This window comes from Chiloscyllium plagiosum, chromosome 10 (assembly GCF_004010195.1).
Source record: "Chiloscyllium plagiosum isolate BGI_BamShark_2017 chromosome 10, ASM401019v2, whole genome shotgun sequence".
Lineage (NCBI taxonomy): Eukaryota > Metazoa > Chordata > Chondrichthyes > Orectolobiformes > Hemiscylliidae > Chiloscyllium > Chiloscyllium plagiosum.
The window spans coordinates 57,770,249-57,786,052 of NC_057719.1; the positions used below are offsets into that span (position 1 = coordinate 57,770,249).

Genomic DNA, 15,804 nt, shown 5'->3' on the forward strand with positions numbered 1-15,804 from the left:
TTCCAACGCCCCTCCCCCAAGTCCCTCCTCCCTACCTTTTATCTTAGCCTGCTTGGCACACTTTCCTCATTCCTGAAGAAGGGCTCATGCCCGAAACGTCGATTCTCCTGCTCCTTGGATGCTGCCTGACCTGCTGCGCTTTTCCAGCAACACATTTTCAGCTCTGATCTCCAGCATCTGCAGTTCTCACTTTCTCTTTGACACTGTGCTGTACATTCTAACTGAACTGCTTCCGATCTCCTCCTTTTCCTACACTAGAGACTACCTCCTGACTCAAATGAAATGTGTCCAAAACTGCATTTCATTATTGTGAAAGTATTTATGTAATGGCATTTAATATCAATTGTTAAATATTGGCAGCATAAATGTCATCTTTTAAATTGAAGAAAGTATTTCACCATGTTTGATCACACAGTGGCCAGAATTCCAGTGGTTTTGCACATCAGAATAATCAGAATAGTCCAATCCATTGAAACAAAAACTATGGAAAATGCATGAAGAGATAGAGTCTAATAAACTTAAACACTCATTAATAATAATAATTATTAATAATAATAATACTGAAAACCATATCACAATACAGTACACATAAAATGGTATATACTTAAGCAGGATTCCTAGCAGGGCTCCATTCTTGCTTAAGGCCTTTGGGCAAAGATCCAATGTGCCAGCCCTGTTTTTCAATATCCTCCAACTAATTGAATTTTCTTGTTAATTTTCTAACGTTTGATATTTTCAACTTATGTAATACTTGTTTCTGAGTCAAGGGTACAATCAGTTTTTGTACTTTTAAACATTTTTTGCAATAACTTGTGACCATATTGTTTTCCCTGCATGTGTGTAGTTACCAGTTCTGATTTCTGTCCAGGGGCTTGGATGTGGTGTTTGGGACAATCAATATCCTTACTGTCTGAGGAGTGGGCAACGGACAGTCCTGCAGATCCAGTGAAACCAGTCAGGCAGGTAGCAGTACATCAGTTTGGGGCCTGGTCAGTCATCTGTCTGCCGTGTGTTTCCAAGTTAAGAAGGGGTTAGCAGGGGCCAATGCTGTAGTAGGAAAGTTGGAGAAGTCAGTTGTAGAGAATGCAGGCAGCATGCTGGAATACAAACAGGATAATAATCGTGAAGGGCAACTCAACATTTAAAGATGGGAATTTGTACCAGATGAAGAACGCATGGAGGACTGTGAGAGGGGGAATCAATGTCACCACCACGCTGAGGTGAAGTACATTTTGTTGTTTGGCATAACTAAGCTACAGGCCTGGAACTAGGTGGAGAAATGAAGAGTTAAATAAAAGAGTTGGATGGGAATTTATGGACCACAAACCTGATGGCGTTAACAGGATGGCAAGACAGAAAGGAACATGATGCCTTGCAAGTCATCTAGATTTATAGCTTTATCCTGCAATTCATTCCAAGCAGTGTTATCTGTTTTGCCTTCCAATCTCATTCAATTTGCATGTGTGCAATTGAAATAAAAACTGGATGCCACCATGCAGGTAAGTGCTGTACTTGCAAGTGAGGCCCTTTACTGATAACAGCATTAAACAGGCATACAAGCTCATGAAATAGGACAAGAAGTAGATCATTCCCCAGTTCAAACCCTTGTAGATCTCACCTTGTCACATCCTACTATGGGTCCTCTTCTGTATGGCCTAAGCAGGTGCCTGGTCTCCAGCTTTTGTAAGTGTGCCAGCAACTTAAGGCATTTTTCCCTTGTCAGTGATGGAGAAGCAGCAATGATGTGCTTACCAGAATGTGGTCCCACCTCTAATCTAGGAAAATTACCCTAAAGTGTCAGTATGTGAGCTGATGGAGGTGCTTCCGCTCAGGGATTTGTAACTTCTCCCTCAGAGATGGAAGAAATGATTGGTTTGGGGGGGTCTTCACCCTTCAGAGCAGAGACTATGCAGATGCCACTGTTGCTTGCAGAAAACAAGAGAGGGGAGAAATAGTGAAGTGGGCATGTTAAGAATACATTCCAAGTGGTGGTAATGTTGTAGTATGGAGACAAATGTAAGGCTGTCCACTACACATCAGCTCATTCAGGTAATTATGGGCCATTTTCTCCTGTACTGAGGCAAAGGGAGAGATTGATTGAGATGAAAGTGGCTGGCACAGTGATTAGTGCTGGTGCATGTAAATGAAGCTAGTGAGGTGTCCTGGGTGTGTAAGAAGTGCAAAGGACTGGAGGGTTAGTAAAGGTGGGGGATGAAGTAAATAAGAATGGGTGAGGAAAGATGCAGCATGCAATAGTGAAAATAGTAGACCATAAGTTTTGGTGAGAAGTGTGTGAAATAGCAAAGCTTCAGTGAGTGGAGACAAAGTGACACTTAGCTTTGCATTGTTTTTGCATTCCTCTGGACCATGGAGACCACATTGGTCTGGTTGGCTTCCTAGGAACTGGCTGACAGGGTCTGGTGCCATAGTCTCCTCTAGTAGGCCTAAGGAAAGAAGACAGCCCTCTTATCTGACCACCATCCTACAGGACTTACTAGTTGCTATTAGCATATTAGGGTGCCAACATGTCTCTGTTAGTCATCTCCAGGGCAATTCTTCCCACAATACAACTGTGAAAGGTTACTCCTGGTTCACAGCCATTGTCAATTTGCACAGCTGGGATTTAAATATGGCTTTGGCAATGGGGAACTCAGTACGTCCTGGCAGAAGTGAACATTTCCATCACTGGTGAGCAGACAATGGTGAAAAAGTGTCGAATTTGATCCATGAGGTAAGCAGTGTAAAATTGTGTATGAAAACTTGCTGATGCTCTGGGAGAGGAACTCTCAGTGAAACTCCCTGAAACTGACATAGCTGATTTCTGGACAAGTTCTGCCAAGAATCTTTAATCTTCAGACGTTACACACATTATCTGGCAATAACACAGACTGCAGAACTGACTGAGCATTGCTTCATAGAAGTGTTCCCTTTAAGTTCAATTCTTAAATTACACCTATTCCCATTTATTTCAGATAGATAGCAAAGTTATTGTGCCATTTCTTGAAAGGATGGCATCAAATCTTCCTCAACTTCTCATCAACAATCATCCCTCAAACAACATCATCAATGATAGATTAATCAGCGACTATTCTTGCTCCCAGTTGTGGGATTTTGTTGTTTGTGCAGCAGATGGTCCCAGATCTTCCAGGACCATCCCTTAATTTTGAAATCACCCCCACTTCCCAGATCAGGATTTTTTTGTAATGTGTTCTGTCTCAGATTTGTTTTTCTGCACATGCCTTGTGTTCAGGGCTGACCCACATGCTTGCAGAAAGGATCCAAACATCAGAAGCAGTTTGCACAAATTCCCTTCCTCCCCACCCTGCAACTCTGTGTGGTGACTTCAGGAGCAAACCCCCACCTGTTTTAAGACCTGATCAGATTATCTCCCTAATCTTAAGAGTCTGCCAACAATCCCAAAAACCCCACTCCAGGTTCAAGACTTCACCAGCAAATACATCACTCTCTATCCTGTCTCCAGGCTCCACCAGCAATTCCATCACTCCACCTATCACCTCCTCCAGAAACCCTTCTCTGGCAGCTACTCCCACGAATCTCATGACCCTGCCAGGGACCCTCTTTCCATTCCCCACTAGTCTCACAACCCTGTCAGGAGTCACCCTACCCCCACCATCTCATTCTACGCCAGCATCTCAGACAGTGTCCTCTGTTGTTTTCCCAAACACCACTGGTCAACCTACTCATCATGTGCAAAATGTTTGCCAGGTTTTCCTAGAAAGAAAAGAAATGCCTATATTGGAACACTAAATTATTTGCTTTGACAATTTTTTTTTAAAAGGTTGCTGCAGGGCTACCACACCATAGGGCTGCTCCCTCATTAGGGAGCGGTTACTGCTGGTTTTTTAACCTAAGGGTCACCAGATCTCAGGTGAGGGGCAAGGTTGTGAAGCAAAGTTCTTCATGATAACCTCAGCTGAACCCATGCTATTAGGATCTCCCTGCTTCAACTGAGCTAACCAAACTGCCTGACATATATGGACCACCTAAAACGTGGTTTATAGCAATGCAAATCAAAAAGATTGAGATCAGAATCTAGCTCTTAATATGTTCCAGAATCAATGCTAAATCTCACTTTCTAAGCCCATATCACATGCTTGCCTAGCATCAAATTCAATTCAGGTTTAAGCCAAGTTTACAAATGCTCAATACGCCTGTTAAACCATTTGACTTAACTATAACCTTCAGTCAATCCTTTTAATAAAATTATTTGAGTAGAGATGCACTTTCAGCTATTTCCAGAGCAGCAAAAACAGCCAGCGACGGCACTTCCAGTATTGTTCAGGTGTAGTTGCTCTGGATGCTCTTTTTATAGTGCAAAACGGAGAACGGCTGCATGATATAATGAGCCATACATCGAAACGTTTGGCAGACTGTTTTTGCAATATATTGAAACAAAATCCAGGCAGAAAATCGTGTTCAATTATAATCAGTCGCAATCTAAACAAATAATTTACCTAAAATACTCTTAAAAAATAAACATTGAATAATTTCCAAACAACAGGAACGTACACGACGATTTACAATTAACATAATACTGTCAAGACGTGGATTTTTAAAAGAAATATTTACGTTCGACGAAACGAACATATGGAAGGACTTAAAATGTGTTTGAAATGCTTTGCAGTGAGCGATAGATGTCTACGTTGGTTTTACTGCCGATTTCAAATCAAAAACACCAGGCACAACATCACGAATTCATCAGCTTTTAAAAATATTCTTTCATTTTTTATCAATACGTGGAGTTCTAAAATAAGTACAATCTGGACAGAACTCCTTGCATACATTTTTCAGTATTTTAAAAAAAAAATGTCATGTTAACACGTTTAAATGGGCGTGTATCATTTAACGCATTTTCTAAACAGAAGTCGGTTGCACCAATGCATCCAAGTGAGAGATAGTCACAGAGAAACTTCACATTTAAACGTGGACCTGTAGTTCAAACTTCTTCAAAAGTCAATATCTTTGAGTCAAAAATCAATATCAGAATCGTCTTTGCATGAACTTCAAATACATCCTGCAGAAAATTGTATTGCCATCTTCCAATGATTTGTTCGCATTTGTGTTAGGTTCTGAATAAATTCAAAAATAGTACCAATTACCGTTAGCAACTCGGATTCTGTTCAAATCCATACTTAGACTGTAATAAGTAACTGCTGAGACCAAGTTCCACAAAGTAACCATCGTCATCGTGTTTAACCTGATACATTTCGAATGGATTGTATCTCATTAACAGTTAATCTTGTTAACATGTAAAGGTAAATTGAAAGAATTTGCCCACGTATTTTAAATGTTGTTAATCTGACATTACTTTAAGAAGTTATTTTTAAAACAATGCCCGTTGATCAAACTATTGAGCAAAGTCATATACAGTGGGAGCTGGAGAAACTTTATTAGGCTGCAATGAATGCAATTTATTTCTAAGGGTTTCAAAATAGAACCGTAGCCTCATCATGTGGCCTCCACATTATAAATTCACATACTCATGACTGTAGAACATGCCAGTTGACAGTTCTTATTAAATGTAACTTCGACGTTCTCATTATTATCGAAGAGAATATTTGAACAAATTTATATTGAGTCAATAAACGAGTCGAGCTCTCGCCCACAAAGTGTAATTATCAATGACAGCCGATTATGAGATGAAATTCACGGTTTTACAGTTATCTTTTTTGTATTATGTATTGCAACATTAAATATTTTCAAGAGTGAGTTTCAATCATGGGTGCAAATTATTCCTTGTACTGGAGCAATATTCATACAATTTCTATCTTTGGAACAATTAGCAACACTGCTGTCATTTTGTGATGTTATAAATTGACAAGTACCATACTGAATGTTGTATATCATTGACTAGATTGCGAGATCATTTTAGTCAAAGGACGTCAAAACTTATTACGACGTTCACTGATAACCTGAACTCGTTGGTTCTTTTCCCCTTACCTGCCAGCTGTAATCAGGAGGTGGCGCCAGATCCCAACAGGGTTTCTTTCAACTGAAACTTCGGGTTGGAAACAAGCCAACTCTGTGGTTTTAGAAGAAAATTGACGGTAGAGACGATTTTCAATTAAAGAATGGTACAGTTTATATTCAATAAAGATGCAGCAGACCAAAAACCCGAAAATGACACGCATTAATGTTAGCAGCAGTTTGCCAAAATTGTGTTTTAGCAACAATCAGGAAAATAATTGTAATGAATATTAATTTTGGAAATGATTTAAAATACAGTTTATATTCGCAAGTATTATAAAACATTCACTGTTTATACAATATAATTTTAAGACTATATGTTGTTATGCAATGGCAGGTGTGGTGCTTGGTTTGCAGAACAGCAGAATATTTATATGTTCTGAAAAGGCTGCTCGTTCTCGCCAAGTCCGCCACACCTATAATTTACCCCATAGTTAGTTTCATGCATCCAGATAAAGACATGAATAATCAGACTCGAAAAAATAGCAATGCAAATATCCAGAGGTGGTGTATTAAATGTAGTCCTTTGGTATCGGTGTATCATTCACCAAACTCTACCTTGTACCTCCGAATATTTTACGAAATTACAGTTTATTCGGGAAATTATTTATACAGCGCACTTAGTTGAGGTGGGATAATCTCTGTTGAGAAGTGTTTTCCAGAAACAGACTGTGATGTAATATACGAATAATTTTCAATAAATCGGTTTGGGTGTTGCCTGGTTATTTATTTAGTGACCTTGAGCTATTTTGTAGGGTGTCATCTTGATTCAGGAGCTCGAAAGGATTATCTCCACAATTGAACACATGCTTACAACGAATTGGCTCTGAGTTCTCTATTAGGAAGGACAATTGTGCGATTGCTTACAATAACACGTTGCTTCATCTTGCATATCCTAACTTTGTAACCCCATTAATTCTCAGCACCAAGTTGTTCCTATATAAGTTTAACCGTCCAAAATATACAAGTGGATGACAGCTATTTCGAACGCTTGGTAGAACGTTTTCGTTTTGGTGTCCCTTTCAAGAATGTAACAAAAAAAAACATTTGTTCTAAATTACGACTTGTCTTTCGTTTCAGTATCACGAAATGTAATTTATTCCTTATGAACTATCATTCCGCAAACTTTCAGCTGCATAAACATTCCGGTATTTGTATACAGTATTGGAATTAATATGCTTTTGTTCTTGTTTTATATTTTCATGAATCCTTTTTCTAGAATATAATCTCCACGTGTATTTACATAATTCCTGTTTACACATTGTTCTATATCATTAATATTCAGCCAAAATTATGTACATATGTTAAACAGTCTAGATATATTCGTTCTATGCACGATCTTTTTCTTTTATACTATGAAACAGTTTTCAATATTGCAAATATATTTGTTATTTTTGGAAGGACTCTGTAGGGAGATTCAGTTATACCCATGTAAAGCTAAATGCATTATACATGAACAACGATCTTATTCACAAATTTCACGGAACTTGTTTAAGTCATGTATTTCCTGCCGTTGTAAAAACAGCCTTACTTTTTTAAAATAAAAGGTTGAAATCTTCAGGAAACAGAAGGCACATTCTGAAAATTAATATTCATTGGCTAGAAGGAAAGAGATAGAGCATCCAAGATGACAATACTACACATTAAACGAATAAACTCAGTGTGATCTATTGCACATGAGATTGCACATTCTTCCAAAATCAAAAAAAGACCAGTTTTTCATCGTTGGTGCTTTTTACACTCTTCCAATGATTAAACATGACGAGAACTTCAATGTTAAACTTGGTGACATTTTTATTTCCTATTCCATGAATTACACTTTAATGGGAGGAATGTGAGACTCTAAACTTTTGCTGTTGGCCATTAAATTACCTGTGAAAAAGGGAATTGCCAAACATGCAACATACACACGACTGAGTATGAATATGTTACAAGAATATACGCTACTTTGTTATTTTGCCAGATTTAAAATATCGGCGATAAAACTTTCTCAGCGCTCATTAACAAGGCAAAAAGTGGCTTGCTTCAGAAAGTGTTGTCAGATAGGTCCCCTGGCCTGTTCATTAACAGTGATGTTGAACTTGAAACTTGTGTAACGGACTGTGGACATTTTCCACTCTTATGACCAATCAGGTACGACGCTAGCTATTATATTTTATACGCATAGACACTGCGGTTGTGCAGTACTGATGGGAGAAATATAAGGCAGACGTTCGAATCTTGACCATATTTCATTACTTAGTTCGTATATTTAGAATAACTCTAACTTTATCGAGTCATAGAGCATGGAAACAGACCCTTCAGTGCAACCAGTCCACTCCGATCACGTTCCAAAACTGAACTAGTCCACCTGCCTAGCCTTGGTCAATATCCCTCCAAACCTTTACGATACCTCTATGCACTTTTTAAAATCTTTCTCCTTTCACCTTAAAAATATGTTCCCTACTTTTGAGCTCCCTCGCTACATGGAAAAGACCATAGTCATTTACCTTATCGATATCCTTCATCATTTTATAAAGTTCAACAAGGTTACTCCCCTCATTTGCCTGGACTCCAGTGAAAAATGTCCCGGCCTATTCTTGTAACACAAACCGTCCATTCCCGGTAACATCCTGATAAATATTTCCTGAACCCTCTCCATTTTAAAGATATCCTTTCTATAACAGGGTGACCGGAATTGCACAGAGGACTCCAGAAGAGGTCTCACTAGGGTCCAGTACAATCTCACAATGAAGTTCCAACTCCTATACTCAAAGGGCTGAACAATGAAGGTAAGTGTACTAAATGGGTTCTTAAGCATCCTGACTACTTGTGACGCAACTTTCAAAGAACTATGTACCTGAACCCCTAGGGTCTCTCTGTTCACAACACTAACCAAGGCCCTATCATTAATTGTATATGCCCTATCGGGTTGTTTGTATTACCAAAATGCAATACCTCACATTTATGCAAATTAAACTCCATTTGCCACTCTTCAGCCCATTGACTCAATTGATCAAGATCTCTTTTCCATCATCGGCAAATTAATTAACCATACTTATCCAATATGTGGAGGTGCCGATGTTGGACTGGGGTGGGTAAAGTTACAAATCATACAACACCAGGTTATAGTCCAACAGCTTTATTTGGAAGCACTAGCTTTCAGAGTGCTGCTCCTTCCTCAGGTAGTTGTGGAGCAGGACCATAAGACACAGAATTTATAGCAAAAGATTACAGTGTTATACAACTGAAATGATATATTGAACAAACTTAGATTGCTGTTAAGTCTTTACCCTCTCACAGGCTTATACTCCATCACATTCACACACACACTTTACCAATCATACTCACATGCAAACACACACTCTTTCATTCACACTCACACTCACATGCACACGCACACTCTCTCTTTCTCATACACATACATACATATAAGTCCATGGGGTAAATTTGCATTTGCAGATACATTCTATTTTGCTCAAAAAGCACACAATCTGCAGGCAGTCAATCCATGTAATATGCTCTACATTCTTATTTTGGAAATAGAACTAGTCTGACTCAAGATTGGGATACAGACAGACTCTTCCCTTACACCTTTAATGCATTATTTGAGCTAAGATGTCACTTTTTAAAATAAAACCTTACATTATCTTGAGAATGTGACTTAAAAGAAGTTCTGGGATTTACATATTAATGAACTGAAACCTGCAACCCATTGTAAAAGATCCCTCCCAGTCAGGGAACACTTCAGCGGTCAGGAAGGTTCGGCATCAGATCTTCGGGTGACCATTCTCCAAGGTGGACTTCAGGATACATAACAATGCAGAGTGACCGAGCAGAGGCTGATAGCCAAGTTCAGTACCCATGAGGATGGCTTCAACTGACCTTGGGTTCATGTCACACTACAGGTGACCCCACTACACTACACTCTCTCTCTCACTCACATACACACGCACAAGCACACATAAACACACACTCTTACATACACACTACACAGACCATCTCTCAGACACACATTCACTCTCAGACACACATACACCCAACCCACACTCACAACCATACACACACCCTCTCACAGGCTCCATCACACTCACATACACACTTTACCAAGCATGCACACACACACACTCTCACGCAAACTCACATGCACACACTCACATGCAGACACTTATACTCTCTCATGTATGCACACACGCATATAAGTCTATTGGATTAATTTGAATTTGCAGAATTATATTCACAGATACATTCTATTTTGCTCAAAAAGCACATGACCTGCAGGCAGTCAACCCATGTAATATTTTATAAATTCCACATTGGAAATAGTACCAGTCTGACTCAAGATTGGGATACAGACAGACTCTAACCTTACATCTTCAGTGCATTGTCTGAGCTGAGATGTCACTTTTATAAAATAAAACCTTAAGTTATCTTGAGAATGTGACTTAAAAGAATTCTGGGATTTACATATTAATGAACCGAAACCTGCAACTCATTCTATAAGATGAAAGATCTAACAACAATCTTGGTTTGTTCAATATATCATTTCAGTTGCAAGACAATGTAATCCTTTGCTACAAATTCTGTGTCTTATAGTCCTGCTCCACAGCTACCTGACGAAGTGGCTGAGCTCCAAAAGCTGACGCGACCATATAAACCTAGTGTTGTGTGATTTTTAACTGTCCTCATCCAAATCATTTATATAAATAACAATCAAATTTCCAGTACTGATCCTTGTGAAATGCCACTAGTCACCGGCCTTTGGTCAGAAAAAGGACCCTGAACCTTCTGTCTCCTACCGTCAAGCCAATTCTGTATCCAATTGGCAAGCTCATCCTGAATCCCCTGTGATCTAACTCTACCAGTTAGTCTACCATGCAGACTCTTGTCAAAAGGCTTCACTAAAGTCCAACTCTCTGCTCTCATCAATGTTTTTGGTTACTTCATTAAAAAAACTATCAAATCTGAGAGACACGATTTTCCTCGCACAAAACCAGGTTGACTATCCCTAATTAGTCCTCACCTCTCCAAATACGTGTAAATTCTATATTTCAGAATCACCTCCAATAACTTACCCACTGACTGACTAGTCGGACTCACTGGTCTGTAGTTTCCAGACTTCTCCTTACAGCCTTTCTTAAACAATGGATACCATTAGCCACCCTCCATTCCTCTGGTACTTCACCTATATTTATAGATGATACAAATATTTCTGCTAGAGAACTTGCAATTTAGTCTTAATCTTCCCAGAATATCCTGGTATACGTCCTGGGATCAGGTCCCTAAGAATATCATGAAGAAGTCTAATGTTTTATTGATGCGTGCTTTATGAATTTATCTTTTGTCGAATGCTTGCAACAGCCACAATGTTGTTTTGGATATCAGCATAATCTATTATATCCTTTGAATTTTAAACTCGCAGACAGTCGGTTCTTCAAATACTCAAAACAGCCTGGATTTGCAGTTTCGCCCATGAGCTGGGAGGAGATTTTCTGAAATAACCATGATATTCAAAAGGCCGCGCGCTCGAAATTTTTTTTTGTAAATTCACACAAAATCCTGATGCTTCACTTTTAAGCGTGTTACTTTACGAGACAGGCATAGGTTCTGCAGCACGGTTTTAGAAAGGTGTTCATCAGGAAAGTGATTTCAGTTGTTCTTCCCATAATTTGCCGACTATCAAGCTTCAAATGCTTTTGCTCCTGCAAACGATCAAAACGGGAATAGAGAAAATATTACGAGGGGTTAATTCATTACCGTCTGTATACTATTTGATTTGGATGTGCATACAGATCACATGAAGAAACATTATGTTTTGCATTATGATTCTTTAATTCAGTTTATAACCAAACAGACAATTTGGTGAACTATGTCCGATGTCTTTAGTTTCGTGCATCATAACATTTTGCTTATCGATTACAGCAGCATTATTTAACACGATGTATGCGACCTCAAACCTCAATGAAACTGCACCTAGTTTCGAGGTGACAGATAATTTGTAAGACCTAATTAAAGTTGAGATTGTTAAAACCCTAATTTGAAAAACACACCGTGCATATGTTCTGAAATAACATTTGTATTATTAGGAGCGAAATCCATTGGACTGAAAGCACAGCTGCAGCAATTTTCATTTGATAGGATCAATTTCCCGTTCAAGCTACTTGGGCGGTGTAATCTATTTTTGAAATAAGTGTTATCTGATAGGTCAGACCCTAAATAATATCTGATGGATCAGACTCTATCTCGAGCATTGCATTCCGTTTTGGACAATTAACCTCAGGAAATATATATTAATTTTGGGAAGAGTAAATTGCATGTTCGCTAGAATTATACCAGGACTTAGAGAATTACGATATGAAAACAGGCTCTATAAAATATCTTCCTTTCATTTTAGACGGTTGAGGGCCATCCAGTCGAAGTGTTCAAATGATAAGGAGAGCCCATGGAGTAGATTTAAATAAAACAAAGTGCTGGGCCTTTCCAGCATGAAGTCAGGAAACATTTATTTACACATGAGGGGTAGTGTGGAATTCATTCCCCGAAATATTACATCTTCAATTCTGAGAGGGAAAGATTTTTATTGGGTAAGGACATCAAGGGCAATCGTGCAAAAGCCGATAAATTAAGTTGAAATACAAATGAGGCTCGATCTATTTAAATACTGGAACATGCGCGAGGGACTGCGTTGTCGACTAATAATTTTAACCCACGTTCCCAGTTTATTGTATTGTGAAGTTGTTTGTTCATTTGTTCAAATATGGTATGACGCATTCTCAATAGAATTAACTTTTTACGAAGCTGTAAATTTAATTAACCGTGATAGCATTTTATTCAGACAAAAATGAATTTAATTTTAGAAAGCTCCACATATGTAGGTCAATTAAACATTGTATAACTCATCTATTATAGAACGTACTTTAGAAATATGATTGGAGCTAAACGGTGACTTGAATCCACTTTAATTCACTTCACACTAGTTGAATAGTGTACTTTAAAAATCTAGCGACACGGTTGCACATGAAAAGCAGAAACAATGGATTTCAGCAGAGGGAGACAGCGAGAAGTCAAATTTCGCTCCGTTTTATCACTCTTCTTTCACACATATTCCTTGAAGGCTAGCGTATTGTGTGACGATTTCCGCGGTTAATTACAACTTGCAAACATTTTCCCAATTTATTAATGTCAATTACCCTTTGAAATTTTGCCATCGACAAAGAATTTTAGATTTTGTATTATTTCCAGCCCAATGAATTTTTTTTTAACTTATCTGGCTGCGGCAGTTTTGGTTCGGAAGTTGCTCGTTCACTTTACACCCAGGTTACATGTCAAGTAACCTATTCGAAAACCCCTGTCCTTTTCATAATCACCTTTTTATTCTTCCGAGAATATACTCAAAAACGTTCAAGGGCTGCATAGTCTGAGACGCTGCGCCTCGATGAAATTTGCTCTAAATGTTTATTTCTAGAATTTCCAGAAATTTCACTGTAGGTATTTGACGTTCAGTAATGTAACTACTTTTTCCATTTATTGGATTGCTCATTGGATTACAGATGAAGGACATTGCTCATTCTGAAAGAAACTGGAAAGTACCCTATTGCAAAGGGAAATTTAAAATTGACATAAGAGTATAAGTTAAAGAACGCAAATATTAGGAAATCTCCCAAAACTACATTTAAAAAAGAAACCTGGTGCGAACTATTAAGATTAGATAATGGGGAAGAACTAAAAATGTTAGAATGAATGCACCCTAGGGCATTTAGTCCAGCAATCTGTATGATTGGATACTCGAATGTGAATTTCAAAATTGGAAAGTAACTTCCTACTTCTAAATGTATCAAAAAACCCCTTTTGGCCTTTAAAACGTACTCTTCTTAAATGAACTGGCCAAATTCAAAATGATTTAATGCTTGCTTGCAGAAACAATTGAGGATTCATCCCGCTTGTGTTCCCCTGCCCTTTAACGGGCCAGTGTGCTTCTGACCTTTGTCATTTAAGACCACACTCAGCACCTCTATGGAAACAAGTTAAGCACGTTCAGCCCGGGTAAACATTTATGCTTTTTCACTAGAGAGCAGCCCTGTCGACAAGGATTCTGCCCACTGTCCTAAATTCCAGCCTCACACGCGGCCCACAGAAAGAAGGCGAGGGGAACAGAGGGGTCCTACAATTAGTTCCGAAGGAAAACAGGATGCAGACCCACATAGACAACGAGACAAAGATAGGAACATGTTCAAAAACAATTACAGTAAATCAACAAATTAAGAAAAGAAACGTAAACCGATAGCAAGAAACGAAGATAGGTCGTCTTATCGAATTACAACATGCCCAACACCCATCAAAACCAAACAGGAGCAAAGAAATGTCACCTGAGAACTTACTGGGATACTTTGCAAAGAATACAAAAGTAAAATACGGCGGAAACTGAAAATCTGAAGTAAATAGGTCTGACAAAAGATAATTTTCTTGAAACCTTCACACTACATCTTTTTATTCAGCAAGTGCTGTCGGTCTTATTGAGTATTTTCAGAATTATTTGTTTTTATGATCAGAGATTATTCGGTTGAATTATAATTACCGTAAGAAAACTTTTAATTATATTTTTGTACAGCGATAATTAAAATAAAAAAAAGTTTAAAACGCCATTACCTCAAAGCCATTAAACAGTACAGCGCGCTCGTTAGTGATCTTTAGGTAAGTTATGTTTAAGTCATAGACCTTCATTGACAGCAGACCTACTTGGCATCTTAAACATAACATTATCAAATGAACATTGAGATCTAACAAAAATGTTTATACAAAATTAAAGTGAAGTATTTTACTTTTACTTTAAAATAAACGTTTAGTACTTTATAGGTATGCTTCACCTTCAAGAACACAGAATCCACTTCAAAATCCGCGAAATATAAACAGTTGGGTGAATTAATACCACGAAGGTAAATAGACACTCTCAGAAAATTAAAGTCGTAAATTTCTTCTCTTTTAAGAAAAAATAGTTCGCAGTAATAACACAGCATCAATTCAGGATCGATGTCCCATTTGGTAATTAAACAAAGGCATTAATTAGTATTTTCACGCAAGAAAGTATTTCACGCCAGTCAGCATCTCACAAAGGTTGCTGCATAAGTAAATCTTTTGGCTGAGCTTGAAATGATGGACATTGCGTTTTCATAGACAGCTTGGTGCTAAGCCATTTATCAGTTTTAGATTAAGTCATATTTTGATTCAAACTGTATCATGAAACAATACATTCTAATCAATTAATGCAAGAAACATGTTTTTACTAACCAATCAATAATGAATTATTAATGCATGTTATCTTTATTTTTACCAATGTCATTAAATATTAACTCCCAGCGGCTAACTGCAAATTAAGATGGGAAGGTGCATGTAATTATTTACTGACAAATATTTATTACTCTGTTTGCAATGGAAAAATATAAAAACAATCATTCTAATTATTAATTTGCCATGAAAAATGATGTATCCCTTTGTTGATCGACTTTTTAATGAGACATGACATTCATCAGTAAGTAAAAAAAAAGTGGGGTGAAACTTACTTTGGAACAACACACATTTACATGATGGTTTATTTTAAGATGCACTTTTTCAAAAAAAATAAAGGTAATCTATAGATTTATAATGTTGCTTTGCGAGGGAAATAGAACTTATAATGGGAACTTACCGGTTGAATGAACTATTCCGTTTTAAATAGCAATATTAGTTTGGTACAATTTGCAATTAATTGAAATATTTAAGTAATATCTCCTTCATATTAACAGTCCTCTGAAAGCCTCAAGTCGTTGGACAACCCGAAAATAATTTGTTATGAGCAACTTC

At 37.9% G+C, this 15,804-nt stretch overlaps 1 long non-coding RNA gene across 1 annotated transcript; it reads right to left on the bottom strand.

The window, feature by feature from the left end:
- Positions 1-4,706: 4,706 nt before the first annotated feature.
- On the bottom strand, positions 4,707-15,796 carry LOC122553683. Its single transcript, XR_006312790.1, has 3 exons — positions 15,650-15,796; positions 5,962-6,043; positions 4,707-5,090 (listed from the first exon to the last, which is right to left on the bottom strand). It is a non-coding gene; the product is annotated as an uncharacterized LOC122553683 (long non-coding RNA).
- Positions 15,797-15,804: the final 8 nt, after the last annotated feature.